Here is a 21,384-nt window from a genome sequence, read left to right as displayed (position 1 = left end):
AATTCCACCAGGAAGACATCACAATCCTGAATATCTATGCCCCTAATACAAGGGTACCCATATTTGTAAAAGATACATTGATAAAACTTAAACTACACATAGATCTCCACACATTAATAGTGGGAGACTTCAACACCCCACTCTCAACAAAGGATAGGTCAAGAAAACAGAAATGAAACAAAGAAACAATGTCTCTAACAGAGGTCATGAATCAAATGGACCTAACAGACACTTACAGAACCTTAAACCAAAACACAAAATATTTACCTCCTTCTCAGCACCTCATGGAACCTTCTCCAAAATAGACCATATAGTTGGTCACAAAGCAAGGCTCAACAGATACAAGAAGAGTGAAATAATCCCTTGTATCCTATCTGATCACCATGGAATAAAGCTGGACATCAACAAAAACAGAAATAGCAAAAAGCCTATATTCACATGGAAACTGAACAACTTGATACTCAATGACAGCTGGGTCAGGGAATAAACAGAAAGAAATTAAAGTCTTCCTAGAATTCAATGAAAATGAAGGCACAACATATCCACACTTATGCGACACAATGAAAGGAGTGCTGAGAGGAAATTCGTAGGACTAAGTGCCTTCAAGAAGAAATTCAAGACAACTCATTCAAAGAACTTAATGTCTCATCTACAAATCATAGAAAAGGAAGAAGTAGACACACCAAAAAGGAGTAGACGGCTGGAAATAATCAAATTCAGGGCTGAAATCAATCAATTAGAAACAAATAAAACAATTCAAAGAATCAATGGAACCAAGAGCTGGTTCTTTGTGAAAATCAACAAGATCGACAAACCCTTAGCCAAGCTAACTAAAAGGCAGAGACACCATCCAAATCAATAAAATCAGAAATGAAAAGGAGAATATAACTATAGACACTGTGGAAATCCAAACAGTCATTAGGACTTATATACTTCAAAAGTGTATATGCCAAAAAATTTGAAAATCTAAATGTAATGGATAATTTTCTTGATAAATTCCAATTACCAAAGCTGAATCAAGACTAAGAAAATCAATTAATTAGTCCCATATATACCAAGGATATAGAAGCTGTCATTGAGAGTTTCTCATCCAAAAAAAAAGCCCAGGACCAGATGGTTTCAGCACAGAATTCTACCAGACCTTCAAAGAAGAGTTAACTCCAGTTCTCTTCAAATTGTTCCACAAAATAGAAACAGAAAGAACACTACCCAACTCATTCTATGAAGCCACAGTCTCCTTGGTACCTAAACCTCTCAAAGACCCCCTCAAAAAGAGAGAATTTCAGGCCAATCTCCATTATGAACATTGATGCAAAAATACTCAACAAGATACTTGCAAACTGAATACAAGAACACATCAAAGATATCATCCACTATGACCAAGTAGGCTTCATCCCAGGTATGCAGGGGTGGTCCAATATACGGAAATCCATCAATGTGATAGACCAAAATAACAAACTGAAAGAAAAAAACAGGTATAACCTCCTTAGATGCTTAAAAGTCATTTGACAAAATTCAACATCCATTCATATTTAAAGTATTGGAGAGAATCAGAGATACAAGGCACATATCTAAACATAGTAAAGGCAATATACAGCAAGCCTAGAGCCAACATCAAGCTAAACAGAGAGAAACTTAAAGCAATCCCACTGAAATCAGGGACAAGGCAAGGCTGCCCACTCTCTCCATATCTCTTTAACATAGTTTTAGAAGTCCTTGATAGAGCAATAAGACAGTTGAAGGAGATCAAGGGAATACAAATTGGAAAAGAAGAACTCAAAGTATCACTATTTGCAGATGATATGATAGTATACCTGAGTGACCCCTGAAATTCTACCAGGGAACTCCTATAGCTGATAAACACCTTCAGCAAAGTGGCCATATACAAAATTAACTCAAAAAAATCAGTAGCCCTCTTGTATACAAAAGACAAAAGGACTGAGAAAGAAATTATGGAAACAACACCCTTCACATTAGCCACAAATGACATAAAGTACCTTGGTGTTACCCTAACCAAACAAGTCAAAGATCTGTATGAAAAAAATTTCATGTCTCTGAAGAAAGAATTAGAAGAAGACATCAGAAAATGGAAAGATCTCCCATGCTCATGGCTTGGCAGGATTAACATAGTAAAAATGGCCATCTTACCAAAAGCCATCTACAGATTCAATGCAATTCCCATCAAATTACCAACACAATTCTTTACAGATCTTGAAAGAAAAATTCTCAACTTCATATGGAATAACAAGGAATGCAGAATTGCTAAAACAATCCTCAACAATAAAAGATCTTCTGGAGGTATCTCCATCCCTGATCTCAATCTGTACTATAGAGCAACAGTTAGAAAAACTGCATGATACTGGCATAGAAACACAATGGTGGATCAAGGGAACAAAACTGAAGACACAGAAATAATCCCAGGCACTTATGGACAACTGTTCTTTGACAAAGATGACAAAAGCATACAATGGAAAAAAGATAGCATCTTCAACAAATGGTGCTGGTTTAAGTGGATGTTTTCATGTAGAAAAATGCAATAGATTTATACTTGTCACCCAGCACAACATTAAAGTCCATGTGGATCAAAGACCTCAACATGAAATGAGACACATTAAATCGGTTAGAAGAAAAAGTGGGGAAGACCCTAGAACTCATTAATAGAGGAGACAATTTCCTGAACAGAACACCAACAACACGGGCTCTAAGAGCAACAATCAATGAATGGGACATCATGAAACTGAAAAGCTTCTGTAAAGCAAAGGACACTGTCATCAAAACAAAATGACTGCCTACAGATTGGGAAAGAATCTTCACCAACTCTTTTCCTGACAGATGGCTAATATCCAGTATATATAAAGAACTATAGAAGCTGAAAAGCAACAAACCAAGTAATCCAATTAAAGAATGGGGAACAGAGCTAAACAGAATTCTCTGTAGAGGAATATTGAATGGCAGAGAAACTCTTATAGAAATGCTCAACCTCATTACCCATCAGGAGAATGCAAATCAAAATGACCCTGAGATTTCAAATTACATCTATCAGAATGGCCATGATTAAAAACTCAAGTGAAAACACATTCTGGATGGGTTCAGAAGAAAGGCAAACCTTCTCCACTGTTGGTGGGAATGTAGACTTGTACACACACTCTGGAAATCCATCTGGTGCTTTGTCAGACAAACAGAAATAGCGCTTCCTCAGATCCAGCCATAGCACTCCTAGGCATATATCCAAAAGAGGATCAAGTACACAATAAGAACATATGTTCAATCATGATTTTAGCACCTTTATTTGTAATAGCCAGAAGCTGGAAACAACCCAGATGTCCCTCAACTGAAGAATGGATACCGAAATTGTGGTACATCTACACAATGGAATATTACTCAGCAATGAAAAATAAGGAAATTATGAAATTTGCAGTTAAATGGTGGGAAATGGAAAGGATCATCCTGAATTATCTGTCCCAGAAGCCGAAAGACACACAGGGTATATACTCATTTATATTGACATATAATATAGGATAAACCTACTAAAATCTGTACATATAAAGAAGCTAATCAGGAGGGAGGATTCTGACTAAAATGCTCAATCGCCATCCTAAAAGGCAAAGAGGATGGACAGCAGAAGAAGAAGAAAACAGGAAACAAGTTAGGAGTCTGCCACAGAGGGCCTATGAAAGGCTCTGCCCTGCATACTATCAAAGCAGATGCTAAGACTTAAGGCTAACTGTTGGGCAGAGAGCATGGAATCTTATGAAAGAAGTGGAAAATAATAAGATCTGGAGAGGACAGGAGGTCCACAAGGAGAGCAACAGAACCAGAGAATTTGAACAGAGGGGTCTTTCCAGATACTCATACTCCAACCAAGTACCATGCAAGGAAATAAACTAGAACAACTGCACAGATGTAGCCCATGGCAGTTCAGTGTCCAAGTGGGTTCCATAATAATCATTAGAGGGACTGTCTCTGACATGAACTGATTGGCCTGCTCTTTGATCACCTTCTCCTGAGCAGGGAGTAGCCTTACCAGGCTAGAGAAGATAACAATGCAGCCACTCCTGATGAGATCTGATTAACTAAGATCAGAAGGAAGGAGAGGAGGACCTCCTCTATCAGTGGATTTGAGGAGGTGCATGCATGAAAAAGGGGGAGAGAAGGTGGAATTAGGAGGAGAGGAGGGTGGGGTTCATGGGGGGATACAAAGTGAATAAAGTGTAATTAATAAAAGTTTAAAAAAAAGAGTGTGTACTAAGAGTGTGTCTGTATTTCAGCCAGATCGCACAGAACTAGGTCTTCGCATGTGATCTCCTGCGAGAGTAGCCATGTTGCTAGATTAAAATTCCCCTTCAGCTGGGTGACTTTTATGTGTGATTTATACTGAGTTTCACAGTTTAACTTCATAATATACACCACCTAGAAAGTCATAGTGAAGTGTTTAAGTTAGCCTGGGTATAGTTAGCCTGAGAATAACTCCATTATAAAATAAAGAGCCATCTTGACAGGGATCTGAATTCAGGTACCAGGAAATATCACAAAATGTGCACCTGGCAGAAAACAAAGTTAACTCTCCCAGCACCATCTCTAGGAAATATCATAGAATAAATACTTCATAGAAATTAGAGACAATCTCCCTGGCAATAATCAAGGGAAATTGGTTGATAATCTGGTGGGAAATTCTCCCCAATGTTTCAGATATAGATTAAAAGAATAGCCAGTGTGATCATATGTCTTAGGCAATTGTTCCTCAGAGAGGCATATACCTTAGGTAATTGTGATTCAGAAAAGGTCACCTCACCCATCTAACTTTTACCTAATCCTGTAACATCAAGGCATATGCCCCCCGTTTGCTGTCATAGAAACATGTGCTTCCCTGTTTGCTGTCATGAAAACTCCCTGATCACAGACTTTCCCTAAAAAACCTTGCTCACTCAGGGCTCCAGGTCCCACTTCTCTACTGGTGCATCAGTGAGTCTTGAGTTTGATTGCTCTCATAATAAAGCTCTCTTGCTATTGTATCGAGTTGTTTCCTGGGGGCTCTGAGGATCTCCTGAACCTGGCCTTACATTTGGGTTCTGGTCCAGGGTGCCTCAGGACCTCTAGGACTCCCGACCCAGAGAACTTAATCCCATGGGTAAATCTCTTTTGTGTTGTCTGCCTGCTTTAAGTGTTTGTTTCTGTTCATTGATCTGAAAAGCCTTGAGGTGTTGTAGAGGTGGCCAAAAGTGGACAAGAGAGACCTGTTGAGGTCCAGGGCTGCAGGGGTCAAAAAGACATTTTTGGCCTTGTAAGTTTTTGCCTCCCTGGATGTCTTGGGATAGGGAAACCAGAGTGAGGATTGGTTTTCATAGAGTTTCTGGGACTTCTGTGGCAGAGAAGTACAGGAAATGCCAGGTTTTTGGTTTTACTTTGTTTCTGTGTTAGATTAATTTTCTTTTTCTTGGTGTTGTGGCAGGAGTTACTTTTGTATTTTTGTGATTAATTGCTTGTGGTCTTGCAGTTGCCTTTGAAGCCATAGCTCTTCTTGCTTTAGTGATTTTAGATATTAGCCCAGGTATAGGTTGTGTGTATAGTTTGGTTTTTGTCTGGGATGGCTGGTTCTTTTTTGTGTATATGTGATTTACTATTTTTTGAAATTGCTCTCCTTACTTTTTTTGTGTTATCCTGAATTCTCTTGATGAAAAGACTGGCTGATGATATGGGAGAGAATACTTCTAAACCCCTTGACTTGGTTCTGACACATTTTGGAGAAGTTAAGACTAGAATTCACGGTCTTTCAGTTGATGTGAGGAGAGGAAAAATTATGACTTTTTGCAGCTCAGAATGGCCACCTTTAATGTGGGCTGGCCACCAGAAGGAACTTTCCACCTTCTCACCATCCTTGCAGTGGAAAATGGTGTTTTTCAGCAAATTGGGCACCCAGACCATTTGCCATATATTGTAGTCTGGAAAGACCTAATGATTCATCCACCTCCATGGATTAAGCCCTTTCTGACACCGACTAACAATCCTCCTTCCACAGACCCTACAAAACCAGAGGCCACTTCCCTGGCACCCTCACACCCCCTTTACTCTATTTTTCAGGATGAGACTCCCATGGAAATAATTTTTCCAACCCCTCCTTCTCCTACTCCTCAGCGATCTCCAGCCCTTTATCCAGGTTCTGGCTCAGCACCAAAAACCGAGAGCCCCTTGGCAGCCTCTCCCTCAGGGAACCAGATGACTGTAGAACTCAGAATCCAAGTTCTCTGACAATTCTAGGGATTTGATTGATCTCATTGAAACTGTTCTTTTCACCCACCAGCCCACCTCGGATGATTTCAGCAGCTTTTTAAAGTTTTCTCTGCCATAGAGGAGTGCGGATATATTATATCAGAAATGCACAAAAATGTCCCAGACACTACAGGAGTTGAAACCACAGATGAAGGCCATACTGATGATTACTTTCCCTACAAGAGGCTCTTAAAGTGTCCACAGCAGCTTCTCAGGTAAGAAAGTTGCAAGCCTCCATGGTCATAAAATAGTATTCAACAGGGAGCAAGATGTTCCTCCCTTGAAATTAATGCTAAAGGGAGAAAAATTAGTTTTATAGTTTTGTCTGTTTGTTTTAAATATATAAGTTTACTATGTTCTATATATATTTTGATGTCTGATTATTGATTATTAAATATATTAAGACTTTATATAATTTTGGTCCTGTATTAAAAACCAGGTTTATAAAAACAATAATGTTTAAAACTACATTTATATAAAATATTAAAACTGCACCTCCATGTGTTTGATTACAAGAACTTTTCTTACTGGCAGCCAACATCAAAATAACATACTTGGTATTGATTTTAAAAGTACTGAATTGTTTGCATTGATAAAATCTGGTTTTGACTTTTAAAATTATGGTTATATTTTGTGACTTCATTTCTAAAAGGGTACCTTATCTTGATATTGCAAAAACGAGTTTTAAAAAGTTATGTTTCAGGTTATGAAATATTTTAAAGTTTATCAGGTATTATAGACAATGACGATGGGCATTCTAACAGAGAACTTGAAACAATTTCTCAGTCCTTTGGGGGAAGACAAAAGACTTTGGTATTTATTTTCTTAGTTTTACCAAGTGAAACCAAGCCATGTGATTTGAACCAATTAAGAAAATTGTGGGGGCTGCCAAGATGGCGTTGCTGGGAGGACTCTCATTCTGAACAGCAGCACAGCAGGATCGGCACAGTGACCAGCAAGCAGAACTCACAGCCATAAAACACACATGATTGTGTTCCTCAGATGAGAGGATACCCCACGGTGGGGGGTTCAATCAGCTTTAACTCACCTGGGTAAACCACAGAAGAGACCCTGGTCCTGCCAGGTGTTTGGTCGCCAGCCCAGAGCAAAACTCCAGCATGATCTGGTCACTGTCCCAGACTGAACAGTGGGCCCACACATCACAGACTGGATTTTCCAGTTGAGAGATAACCCCACGGAGCAGGAAACAATTGGGACCGACCTTAGGTCACCCAGACATTCCCTGGAAAAGACTTAGGTTCCACGAACTCCCCTGGAGCCAGCCAGAGCCCGAGCCAGAGACCCAGGCGCCTGCATAGAGCCCTGCCTGTGCACCTGATTCGCTGCCTCAGATAGAACTGTGGGCCCCAGGGCACCAGAGACTCAATTTCACCATTGGGTACAAACCCACAGGGAGGGAAATGGCTGGACTGATCTCAGAGCACTCAGCTGATACCACCACCCTGAAAAGGTCTCAGGAAAATTACCCACTTTAGGTAGACGCCCAGGCTCCCAAAGGCCAGAAAAGCAGAGCCACGGGCGGGCATCTGTGCTGGTGGGTTCTACTCGCCACCACCCCAGACAGAATGGCAGTCCCCAAAGCAAAGCCTGGGTGTCCCTGGCAGGAGGAAATCCCCAGCCGGGAGGATCATCAGGTCTAATGCTCAGGACACCCAGCACCAAAAGACTTTCTGGATTCACGCAGGCTCTAGGCTCTAGCTTTCTACTGCAGGCAGGAGTGCTGTGCTCAGCCACCATTATTGAGTACCCCTAGGGCACTGGGGCACACAGATGCATCCTCAGACCTACAAAAGCCAGAGAGCCATTACAGTAGCCCTCAGATACTGTGCCAAGGATCAACCAGTTACCCCTAGCTAGACTGACAAAACTGTGGGAAACAGTGGTCCTTCAAAAGGGCTGCACCTACAGTGTCCAGACCAGAGCAGTGCCTACAGCCGACATCCCAGACAGGGACACACAGCTTCTGGTCCAGACTGAGGCACCCAGCCTCCAGACCAAAGCGGCGCCCCCAGGTGCCAACTCAACCCAGGTGCACATTCTCCAGGCCCAGAGCAGAGCACTCAGCCTCTGGCCCAGAGACTTGCTGGGCGCCCCTCTTACTTTCCCGGACAGAACTGTGTGCCCCAGGATAACAGACTGAGTTTCCCTGTTGGGAGAAAACCCCACAGCTAGGGAATCAGCAGGTTCTTCAAGAGGACTGTACCTGGAAAACTGTAACAATAGAAGCAGCTCACTAAATTTATAACGGGAAACCCAGCAGTGGGGCAGCTGTCTTGAGCACTTATATGGGGAAGAGGAGAGCCCCCCTGCCCAACAAAGACCTCAGCTACTACTCAGGGCTATACACCTGAAGTGAGCAGTGGCAATTCCTGAGAAACACTGGCCATACAGTGACCATAACCAGAAAGCAGAGGAGGACTCCTTCAGGAAAATCATCTTCAGGCCAAGGGGATTCTCCCTACATCAGGACTCCAGGAAGCACAGAAACTAACAGCCAACACCTAGTACAGCCCAATGGGTAGAGGTCAGCGTAAAAGCTCAACCAACAAAAGACAGCAATACGGCATCTCCAGAACCCAGCCATCCAGGGGCGAGCAGCCCTGGACAACCCAGCATAATAGAAAATCAAGAAGATGACCTTACATCTCTGCTGATGAAGAGGATAATAGAGGAAACAAATAAAATACGAAAAGAATTATAGGAAGATAAAACCAAACAGATCATGGCTATCCATAAAGAAAGGGAGGAAGTTAAACACAAGCAGATTCTGGCCATCCATGAAGAAATATGGGAAGATGCAGCCAAACAGTTTGCAGCCTTCAGAGAAGAAATAATTAAATCACTGAAAGAAGTAAAAGAAACAGAGTTGAAGGAACTAAAAGAAAAATAGGAAAATACAATCAGACAGGTGAAGTAAGTAAACAAAACAAATCAAGACCTGAAGATAGAACTGGAAAAATTAAAGAAAACACAAATGGAGGAAATAATGGAGAGGAAGAATTTAGGGAAGAAAACAGGAACTACACAGGTAAGCATAAACAACAGACTACAAGAGATGGAAGAAAGAATTTCAGGTGTAGAAGATAAAATGGAAGAAATCGATGTATCTGTCAAAGAAAATGTTAAATCCAAAAAATTCTTGACACAGACCATCCAAGAAATCAAAGATAATATGAAAAGACAAAACCTAACAATAATAGGAATAGAGGAAAAAGAAGACTGCCTTCTCCAAGGACCAGAAAATATTTTCAACAAAATCATGGAAGAAAATTTCCCCAAGTTAAAGGAGAAGCCAATAAGAATACATGAGGCCTACAGAACATCCAACAAATTTATCCAGAAAAGAAAATCCTTCCGCAAGGGAAGGATTGGAAGAGAAAAAAATAAAGAGTTTAAGTTAGCCTGGATATACTTAGCCTGAGTATAACTCCATTTTTGAAATAAAGAGCCATCTTAACCTGAAGCTGAATTCAGGTACCTGGAAATATCACAAAATGTGCACCTGGCAGAAAACAAAGTTAACTCTCCTAGCAACAGCTTTCAGGAAATATCACAGAATAAATACTTCATAGAAAATAGAGACAATCTCCCTGGCAATAATCAATGAGAATTGGTTGAGAATCATGTGGAAAAATTCTCCCCATGTTTCACATATAGATTAAAAGAATAGCCATTGTGATCATAAGTCTTAGGCAATTGTGCCTAAGAGAAGCATATGCCTTAGGCAATTGTGATTCAGAGGTCACCTCAGCCCTCTAACTTTTACCTAATTCTGTAATGTCAAGGTATATGCCCCCCATTTCCTGTCATAGAAATATGTGCCCCCCTGTTTGTTCTCATGGAAACCCCCTGATCACAGACTTTCCCTTTAAAAACCCTGCTCACTCAGGGCTCAAGGTCCCACTTCTCTACTGCTGCATCAGTGAGACTTGCTTCCGGAGTTTGAGTGTTCTCTTAATAAAGCTCTCTTGCTATTGCATTGTTTCGTCTCTGAGGTTCCCATGAACTTGGCATTACAATAGCACTGGAGCTGAGAGGAGGCTGAGAGCTTTTTCAAATTAAATTCTGTTGCTTTTGGGGAAGGTTATAATATAGCCCAGGCTGGCCTTACTTCACTGTAGCCAAGGCTGGCAGGCCTGAAGATTGCTCAAAGGCTGAACACAGGCTGGGATGCAACCTGGATCTCAAAGGTGTGAGGGGCCACCTGGGAATGAGAAACAACTGTGATTATTTGAATTGAAGCGCAGAGAGCTCTTGAAGGGCGGGGTGAACTGTTCTGAGAAGCAACCAGCTGTAAACTATCTACAACCTTCTGTAAACTATAGAGCAGAGTGATCTGATTTTCAGGTATAAAAACCCTGTGCTATGCATGTTCAGGGTCATCTCCTGTCTTTGGAGAGGCGACCCTATCTCGACAGCAATAAAACCTCTTGCTTTGGCATCGAGCTGTGGTCTGTGAGAGTTCCTGGGAAGGCTGCCATCCTGAACTCCTGAGCAGTGACAGTCCAGGTCTTACAGATGAACTCCTCTGCTTGCTCTGAGGACCTGAGATTAACATGAGGACTATGGGATTGGGAAAGGAGGAGGGAGGGACCCACATGGGGGGGATACAAATTAAATAAAGTATAATGAAGAAAGAAGTTTTAAAAAGATGAGGACTATGAGAAAACCCTCATTATTCAAGAAAATCTATCATGTTTTAAAGCTTGAAAAATCATATTTTTACTTTTTTTCATTTTTAAAATTCTATTTTCATTTAGTAGTTTTATTTATTTTTATTTTGTGTGCATGAATGCATGCCTGGTGCCTGCAGGATCAGAAACCATGAGATCCTCTTGAACTGGAGTTACTAACAGTTGTGAGCCTTCATCTAGAGGCTGGGAATTGAACTTTGGTCCTCTGCAAGGACAGCCAGTGTTCTTAACTCCTGAACCATCTCTCCATCCCCATTGTTCACTTTATTATTTCAGGAAAAATATACTTCACTGCTTGGTTAAGGTAACTGAACACATTGTTATTTTGGTAAAGCACACACAACACAAGAATTTTCCATCTTCAACATACTGCTTGGCGTTGATTACATTTTTACAGTCTGCCTCCACCCAGCAAGTCGCCCATGGCCTTCCCTCCTGAGCTTAGGATGAGAGTCTGCTTTTGTTTCCACTCCTAGAAAGCTTCCAAGCTCTTCCTGCTCCCAGTAGTCCACACAGAATTCGTTCTGACTAGACTCTCATTGCAGTCAGTACAGTGGCTTCATGCCAATCTGTGTGGGACCATGTCCAGAATCTCCTTCTCTTTTAAAGCTGGAGTAACACTCCAGTGCAGAGAAGCTGAACTCTGTTTATCCATCATCAGGACTGCGTTTTATACATAGATTCTATGTCTGTCTTTGTCTCTGTCTCTCTGTGTCTCTGTCTCTCACTCTGAGTGTGTGTGTGTAAGCTAAGTGATTTGAACATTTCTGGTTACTTGATAATTATAATAATGTGTTTACAAACCTCATTTGGCAAAACAGAGATAGCTGAGGGGTTTGAATAAATGAAGACTATCATAAGCTGTCACGTATTATAAATTGCTGTGGATAATCCAGACCGTAACAGGACAGTCACTTTATGTCTCCCCAAAAGACACACTGGGAAGTACAAAAGACTTATGTATCTGGCATGTAGTTTGTCTTTTATGTATAACATCCACACATATCATAAGAAATAGGTTTAACAACAGCAAAAAGACAACTCTGTAATTTCATTTAATCCGAAGCTCATGTAAACTACATTACAATTCATAACTCTAATGCCAGAATACTGGCTTATCTTAAGGAATCTTACCTATACCTGAGTAATATGATGTTTACCATCCTTCCATACAATGGATCTAAAAATGTTACTTATGTGATTTTCAGTACTGAGAACCAAAAAAGGGCTGACTGTGGCATAGCCATGGACTGTGAGAATTTGGACACAAAACAAAATCAGATCATCATCTATACTTCTTAGGTAGGAGATGATGCTGTCCAACGTGTACATCACCATAAAGAAACTCATGAGGCACAGGATGGTCCGTGTGGCTCTTTGTTCTGCAGATGGTCTGAGGGAAAGGCTGGCACTGTGGAGAAGCTGGGACTGGTTCTTATGTCTGCATAGGAAAATCACCATGTACCCACTGGAGAGGGTCATAAGACCTACAAAGATGACATCCCTGGAGGTCAACAATATAAAAAATGTGTGATGGACAGAGTAGCTCATGGGCACAATACAGCAAGATTGACTGAGGTATGTAAAACCAGATGAGGTCAGATTAGGCGTTGCAGTTATGTATGTTATAAGGGGACTGCTAATGGATGAATAAAAGATACTCAGGAAAAAGAAGGCAACCTAGCATGTGGTGTGGAGATTTACATTTGAATTTTGCTAGATGGGAACTTCTGTGACTGAGGGTGATGGCCTGGAGGATGCTGAGCAGGCTAGTGGCACAAAGAGAGAGGCTCCTTAAAGACCTGTACAAGAACATAACAAATTTGCATGTGGAGTCACTCCATCTCTTCCCTGGCATAAAAATGTCTGAAGCTGCTAAACTCACAACTAGCAGCATCAGTATGTGGATTAGGGCCAAGAGACTGATGGGCAGATCAGTGAGTCTGGGCCTCTGCCCACGAATAAACATGAGGATGTGGAAGAGAAGAAGGAAGCTGTTGCCTGAGAGCCCAATCCCAGCTCGAGCATAAATGGTGTTTCTTACCTTGGTGTTACCTGACAGTTTGTTGATTTTGTTCATTTTAACGCTGAAAGAAGCAGGTAGCAATTGTGAGGGGAGAACAGCAAGAAGATTCCTTATCACCAGTCTAGCCTTGATCATCAGCTGCAGACAATGGCAGCCCCACTCTCCTTAGAAAGATGTTTATTTCACAGCTCTGCCTTATACCCCTTAAGATTGCCTTCATCTCAAAGTGCCCAGAAGGGATGCCCACTCTCTCCATTGTTCTGACACTTATATGCCCCATCCAGATAGAAGATTTCTCCCACATTACAATTGTCATGTGTCAAGAAAATATTTCTTTTCCTACTGTTTCCTATTTGAGGTTTCCTGAGGCAAAAGCAATGTCTTACTTGTCTTTCATCTGCATCATGTTGATTGCCAGACACAGAGCAGCTCTGCAGGTTTTGGTGAAGTTCAATGAGGATTGCAAGAGAGTAGAAATAAGGTCCTCAGATGAAGCTGTGCCCTTGTCTTAAACAGTCCCAGAGTCATTTTATTCCAGTCTCTTTCTGCTCATTTACTACAGACCTAGTGCTCTTCATGTGGTTCTGCAGGGAGCATTAGGAGTGGAAACTCTGAATCCAGACTCCTTCACATCGTACCCACTCCTGCCATATCTTGTCTGTGACCCTGAGCAGTCTGGGGCTGAGCTACAGCTTTAGAACATATGACATCTGTGTGCCTGTGTCAGGGAGATGTGTAAGAAGATGGAGTTTGCATACCAAGCATGGCGGTGTTCCCTGCACAGGGCGAACTCTTTGGAAGTGTAGGCTGCTGGCTTTATTCTCATGAAGGTTCCTTATGTTTGTGACTTGGGATAGTTAATACAGTTTTAAAAACAACTGTTTGGTTTCTCCCAGCCCCAAACAGAGAAGAGTAAGTATGAACGCAATAGACAACCGAAGCCATCCTTTCCAGAGCACCCTGGTAGCATTTTAGACCTTCTATCTGAATCTCACATTGTAACTGTATCTGAAATATGTGCTGACATCACAGCAGAACAAAAGCCTCCATGAGAAGTGTTCAGTTACCAGAAGATGCCAGGAATGTGGTCTAAGTTTTGTCTCTTTCCAAATTTGAAAGCAAAACAATAAGAACTATAGTTACAATAGATTGAGGGCCATTCCCAATATAAGGTTTTAATGAAAGAAGAATTATCCACCTCATCCTAAATGATGGGCTGCACAGGTGTGTAGGATTTCATACCTCCTTGAGGAAGCAGTGATGCTTCTCAGACTCAGGTGGCCAAAGCCTCAGATGTCCACCAGAAGATTTGATGAAGGGTCTTCTCGAAAATTCTTTCTCAAGCAATGCAAGTATTTAGTTTAATTCAAGTATCATAATCCTAAATTATGCAATAATATAAAAATGAAGTCAAATAGTAAAGAAATAATTATCATTTGAATATCAAGGGTGTAAGATGGTTTCATTTTATATGTAATGTGAGATATGAGGGGAAAGCAAAAGTGCCTGAGTTACAAAACCCGATGCACCAGCTAAGTAAATGCTCAGAGCAGGAGAAATGAGGGAGCCTCAGTGTTGAGAAGTGCTGCCCTCCAGTCATGATGAGTTACATTCTAGAAGGGAAGAACCAATTCCAAAGAGTGGTCCTCTGACCCCGAGATGTGTCCTGTGACATACACATCCTACCCCATTCCAAAAAATACATAAGATGAAAAGTAACTTTAAAAAATGAGAGCTAAGGTGGATGGCCAGTTAAAGACTGTAAACATAGGTGCTGGGTGTGGAGAGAACCTGCTGCTTTGACAGAGGCCCCAGGTACAGTTCTCACCTCTCCCATGGCAGCTCAAAACCATCTACAACTCTAGGGCCAGGGGTTCCAAAAACTCCTGAGGTCCTCAGGCAGCAGGCATGCATGCAATACAAATATATAGACACAGCAAAATCAAACAAAACAAACACCCAAAAAGTGTAACACACATAACAAAATAACCTAAAAAATTTAAATTGAGATTTTCTAAAATAGAATGGCAAAGAGTCATTAGGAAAGGTGAAACTTCTACAAGATTAATATTCTGAGTTCTATGTACCAGCAGAGTTGTAAATACATTTTACTGAGTGATTCCCATTGCATTACCATGCTCTTTATATAATAGATCCGTTTGATTACTCAATGTCAATTTCATCAGATGTCAGAAACAAAATGGAATAGGCAAGAAGAGAAGGAGAAAAAGGAGAAGCCAACTTTCAGGAGTTTTAGGAAACATCCTAAGAGGAAAACTATTCTTGTTGCCCATGCAGAACACAGTCAGCTGTGCTCTCAGGCTTTTTACTTTTGTTCCTCTCAAGCTCTTGGGGTTTGGATCCTGGCTCTTTAGGCAACAGCAGGGGAAACTGCCATCTATCCACTGTGTATAAAATTTCTAGCATTCCAGCGCCTCCTCAAGGACATCCTCTTAGAGCACGTGTTTTACTGTGTAGTGCACCACGAGCCAAGAGCATTTGCGTGAAATTCCTGAAACTGAGTCAGGCGATGTTCTCTACTAGATATTGATACAGTAAGGAGATTTCCTTCCAAACACACTGGAATTACTTTTAATTACTCAAAATACAGAGTGACTTACATCACAAATAGTTTTGCTTCAGTTAAGAATATAACAAAAGTAAAAGGATTTAATGAAGATATGAAATTAAAAACATCAATTTTTATAATAGGTACACAAATTAAACCACTAAAATATTCTACATATAAGGATAATTCATGTAGTTCTTCACTGTGAGTTGCTTAATTAAAACAAAATGTAAATATGAAACAATGATGTTTCCAAAGAAAAAATTAACTAATTTTAGGAGTTGCAGGAAATATCCTAAGAGGAAAAGTATTCTTGTTGTCCGTGCAGAGCACAGTCCCCTGTGCTGAGGGGCTGTCAGAGCTCAGTGTCTCCTCTGCACATGCTGAAAACTTCCCACAGCCCTGTAGCCCAGTGCTCCTCCTCCCACAGATGGCCTGGGTCCCTACCACCTTCTGATTCTACCCTTGGGTGCAGAGCACTTACCCAGATGGACATAGCAGGGGAGGACTGTGGCTTGAGGAGATCCTGCACAGCTTAGGCTGAGGGAGAATTTAATGCATCTCTACAGCCTGCAATTTTACTGCTTGTGGAAGGTGACAGGTTCCTGTAGGGGAGCATGGAAATGTGGCATCCCAGGGGGGATCTTCCCTGCCTGTTGATCTCACTCACTCTGTCCTGGATAACAGCCATCTGGGGAGGGCTGAGCACACACTTTGAGTCCGCTTGCCAGACCTGAGAAAGGGATCAGAAAGTTTATGACAGCCCTAACTTGTTGCTGTTATTTTAATTGTATGGTCTAATAATGTTTATTATTGTCCCTATAATTATCACGGCAGTACACCTGACCTGTATCACAATCAATAAAAGACACAGACACCTGATAGATTTTATAACAGTCCTATTTCACCCAGGACAGGCAGATATTTACCCTCTAAACTACCTTTTCCTCACAGCCCCATCCCAGGCTACCTCCCATCCATAATCCATAATGACTTGCTCATACTTTTATTTTTAATTTTATTTTTCTTATTGGTTACATTTTATTAACTCTGTATCCCAGCTGTATCCCACTCCCTCATTCCCTCCCCAACCCCACACTCCCTCCCTGGTCTCCTCCCTGCCCCTTTCCAAGTCCACTGATAGGAGAGGACCTTCTTCCCCTTCATTTGACCCTGTTTTATCGGGTATCTTCAGGGCTGGCTGCAAAGTCCTCCTCTGGGGCCTAACAGGACTGCTCCTTCCCTGGGGGTGTGGGGAGGTCAAAGAGCCTGCTCTTGAGATCCTGTTAGAAATAGTCCTTGTTACCCTTACTTTGGAAAACTACTTGGTTACTGAGCTACCATGGGCCACATCCGAGCAGAAGTTGTAGGTTATATCCATAGATGGTCCTTGGTTGAGAGTCAGTCTCAGAAAAGACCCTGTAACTGGATATATTTGGTCCTTGTAGAGCTCCTATCCTTTCCATATCATACTAACTCCCCTTCTTTCATATGATTCCCAGCACTCTGCCGAAGGTTTGGTTGTGAGTCTTAGTCTCTGCTTTGAAACACTGCTAGGTAGAGTCTTTCAGATGCCTTTTGCGGTAAACCCCTGTTATCCGTTCAATGCACATCCCATTTGTCTTTCTAAATGAGGATTGATTGTCTTCGCCCGTGTCTGCTTTCTTGATTATCTTCTTTAGGTGTGTAGTTTTCATTATGTTTATCATATCTTGTAGGTCTATATAAGCGAGTATATGCCATGTTTGTCTTTCTCCTTCTGGGATACTTCACTCAGAATGATCTTTTCTAGATCCCACCATTTGCCTGCAAATTTCATGATTTCCTCCTTTTGATTGCTGAATAGTATTCCATTGTGTAAAAATACCACAATTTCTGTATCCATTCCTCCATTGATGGACATCTGGGTTGTTTCCAGATTCTGACTATTACAAATAAAGCTGCTACAAACATGGTTGAGCAAATGTCCTTATTGTGTACTTGAGCCTCTTTTGGATATATGCCTAGGAGTGGTACGGCTGGATTTTGAGGAAGTGCTATTCCTATTTGTCTGAGAAAACACCAGATGGATTTCTAAAGTGGTTGTACAAGGTTACATTCCCACCAGCAGTGGAGGAGGGTTTCCCTTTCTCCACAACTTTTCCAGCATGTTTTGTCACTTGAGTTTTTGATCTTGGCCATTCTCATGAGTGTAAGGTGAAATCTCAGGGTTGTTTCGATTTGCATTTCCCTAATGGCTAAAGAGGTTGAGCATTTCTTTAAGTGTTTCTCTGCCAATCGAAGTTCCTCTTTCGAGAATTCTCTGTTTAGCTCCGTTCCCCATTTTTAATTGGATTACTTGGTTTATTGCTTTTCTGCTTCTTTAGTTCTTTATATATACTGGATATTAGCCCTCTGTCAGATAAAGGTTTGGTGAAGATTCTTTCCCAATCTGTAGGCAGTCGTTTTGTTTTGATGACAGTGTCTTTTGTTTTACAGAAGCTTTTCAGTTTCATGAGGTCCCATTTATTGATTGTTGCTCTTAGAGCCTGTGCTGTTGGTGTTCTGTTCAGGAAGTTGTCTCCTGTCCCAATGAGTTCTAGGCTGTTCCCCACTTTTTTCCCAACTGATTTAGAGTATCTGGTTTTATGTTGAGGTCCTTGATCCACTTCAACTTTAGTTTTGTGTGGGGTGATGAATATGGATCTATTTTCATTTTTCTGCATGTAGATATCCAGTTGGTCTAGCACCATTTGATGGAGATGCTGTCTTTTCTCCACTGGATGGATTTGGCTTCTTTGTCAAATATCGAGTATTCATAGGTGTGTGGGTTTATTTCTGGGTCTTCTATGCGGTTCCATCTATCCTTTCTGTTTCTATGCCAATACCATGCAGTTTTTATTACTGTTGCCCTGTAGTACAGCTTGAGATCGGGGATGGAGATACCTCCAGATGATCTGTTGTTGTACAGGATCATTTTGGAGATTCTGGGTTTTTTGTTTCTCCATATGAAGCTGACAATCTTTTTTTCAAGGTCTGTAAAGAATTGAGTTGGTATTTTGATGGGAATTACATTGAATCTGTAGATTGCTTTTGGCAGGATGGTCATTTTCACAATGTTAATCCTACCAATCCATGAGCACGGGATATCTTTCCATCTTCTGATATCTCCCTCGATTTTTTCTTCAGAGACTCGAAGTTTTTCTCAAACAGGTCTTTCACTTGCTTGATTAGAGTTACACCTAGATACTTTATGTTATCAGTGGCTATTGTGAAGGGTGTTGTTTCCCTAATTTCTTTCTCAGCCTTTTTCTCTTTGGTATACAGGAGGGCTTCTGTTTTTTTGAGTTGATTTTGTATCCTGCCACTTAGCTGAAGGTGTTTATCAGCTGAAGGATTCTCTGGTTGAACTTTTGGGGTCGCTCATGTATACTATCATATCATCTGCAAATAGTGACACTTTGACCTCTTCCTTTCGGGTTTGTATCCCCTTGATCTCCTTCAGTTGTCTTATTACTCTGGCTAGGACTTCAAGTACTATGTTGAAGAGATATGGAGACAATGGGCAGCCTTGTCTTGTCCCTGATTTCAGTGGGATTGATTTAAGTTTCTCTCCATTGAGTTTGATGTTGGCTATAGGCTCGCTGTATATTGCCTTTACTATCTTTAGGTATGTGCCTTGTATCCCTGATCTCTCCAAGACTTTAAACATGAATGGGTGTTGGACTTTGTCAAATGCTTTTTCGGCATCTAAGGAGATGATCACGTGGCTTTTCTCCTTCAGTTTGTTTATGTGGTGGATTACATTGATGGATTTCCGTATGTTGAACCACCCTTGCATGCCTGGGATGAATTCTACTTGGTCGTGGTGAATGATATCTTTGATGTGTTCTTGGATTCAGTTTGCAAGTATTTTATTGAGTATTTTTGCATCAATGTTCATAAGAGAGATAAGTCTGAAGTTCCCTTTTTTGTTGGATCTTTGTGTGGTTTAGATAACAAGGTGACTGTGGCTTCATAGAATGAGTTTGGTAGTGTTCCTTCTGTTTCTATTTTGTGGAATAGTTTGAGGAGGATTGGTGTTAGCACTTCTTTGAAGGTCTTGTAGAATTCTGTGCTGAAGCCATCTGGCCCAGGGCTTTTTTTGGACAGGAAACTGTTAATGACTGCTTCAATTTCCTTGGGATATATAGGGCTATTCAGTCTTTCTACCTGATCTTGACTTAATTTTGGTAGATGGAATCTGTCGAGAAAATTATCCATTCATTTAGATTTTCAAATTTTGTGGCATATAGGCTTTTGTAGTATGACTTAATAATTGTTTGGATTTCCTCAGTGTCTGTAGTTATGTCCCCATTTTCATTTCTAATTTTGCTGATTTAGATAGTTTCTCTCTGCTTTTTAGTAAGTTTGGCTAAGGGTTTGTCTATCTTGTTGATTTTCTCAAAGAACTAGCTTCTTGTTTCATTGATTCTTTGAATAGTTTTATTTGTTTCTAATGGATTGATTTCAGCCCTGAGTTTGATTATTTCCAGCCGTCTGCTCCTCTTGGGTGCATCTTTTTTTTTTTTTTCCTAGTGTTTTCAGTTGGGCCATTAATTTGTTTGTATGTGATGTTACGAATTCCTTCTTGCAGGCACTTAGTGCTATAAATTTTCCTCTGAGCACTGCTTTCAATGTGTCCCATAAATTTGGGTATGTTGTGTCTTCATTTTCATTGAATTCTAGGAAGACTTTAATTTCTTTCTTTATTTCTTCCTTAACCCAGCTCTCATTGAGTAGTAAGTTGTTCAGTTTCCATGTTCATGTCGCCTTTTTGTTGTTTCTGTTGTTGTTGATGTCCAGCTTTAGTCCATGGTGGTCAGATAGTATACAAGGGATTATTTCAATCCTTTTGTATCTGTTGAGGCTTGCTTTGTGACCCACTATATGGTCTATTTTGGAGAAGGTTCCATGTGGTGCTGAAAAGAAGGTGTACTCTTTTGAGTTTGGGTGAAAAAATCTGTAGACGTCTATTAGGTCCATTTGATTTAGGGATTCTGTGAGTGCTCTTATTTCCCTATTTGTTGTCTGTCTAGTTGATCTGTCCTTTGATGAGAGTGGGGTGTTGAAGTCTCTCACTATTAAGGTATTAGGATCAATGTATCATTTAAGCTTTAATAATGTTTCATTTACAAATGTAGGTGCTCTTGTATTTGGGGCATAGATATTCAAGATTGTGATGTCCTCTTGGTGGATTTTTTCTTTGATGAGAATATCGTGGCCCTCCTTATCTTTTTTTATTAACTTTGGATGAAAGTCTATTTTATTAGATATTAGGATGGCTACTCCAGCTTGTTTTCTGGAACCATTTGCTTGAAAAACGTTTTTCCAGCCCTTTACTCTGAGATAGGGTTTATCTTTATTGCAGAGGTGTGTTTCTTGGATGCAGCAGAATGTTGGATCCTGTTTCCCCAACCATTCTGTTAGCCTGTCTTTTTATTGGCGAGTTGAGTCCATTGATATTGATAGATAATAGTGACCAATGCATGTTAGTTCCTTTTGTAATGGAGTCGGTGATCTTACCCTGTTTCATTGGTTGTTTTCTTTTCATTTTTGTTGGGATATTATCGGTATGCCCTGTTTTCTTGGGTGAAGTTGTTTTCGTTGGATTGGAGTTTTTCTTCAAGTATCTTCTGTAGGGTTGGTTTGCTGTGTAGATATTGTATAAATTTAGTTTTGTCATGGAATATTTTGTTTTCTCCATCTATATTGATTGAAAGCTTTGAGGGTATAGTAGTCTGGGTTGACATTTGTGATCTCTTAGAGTCTCCATCATACTTGCCCAG

This window comes from Meriones unguiculatus, chromosome 5 (assembly GCF_030254825.1).
Source record: "Meriones unguiculatus strain TT.TT164.6M chromosome 5, Bangor_MerUng_6.1, whole genome shotgun sequence".
Classification (NCBI taxonomy): domain Eukaryota; kingdom Metazoa; phylum Chordata; class Mammalia; order Rodentia; family Muridae; genus Meriones; species Meriones unguiculatus.
The sequence above is the reverse complement of the archived record's forward strand: the minus strand, read 5'-3'. Positions refer to the sequence as shown.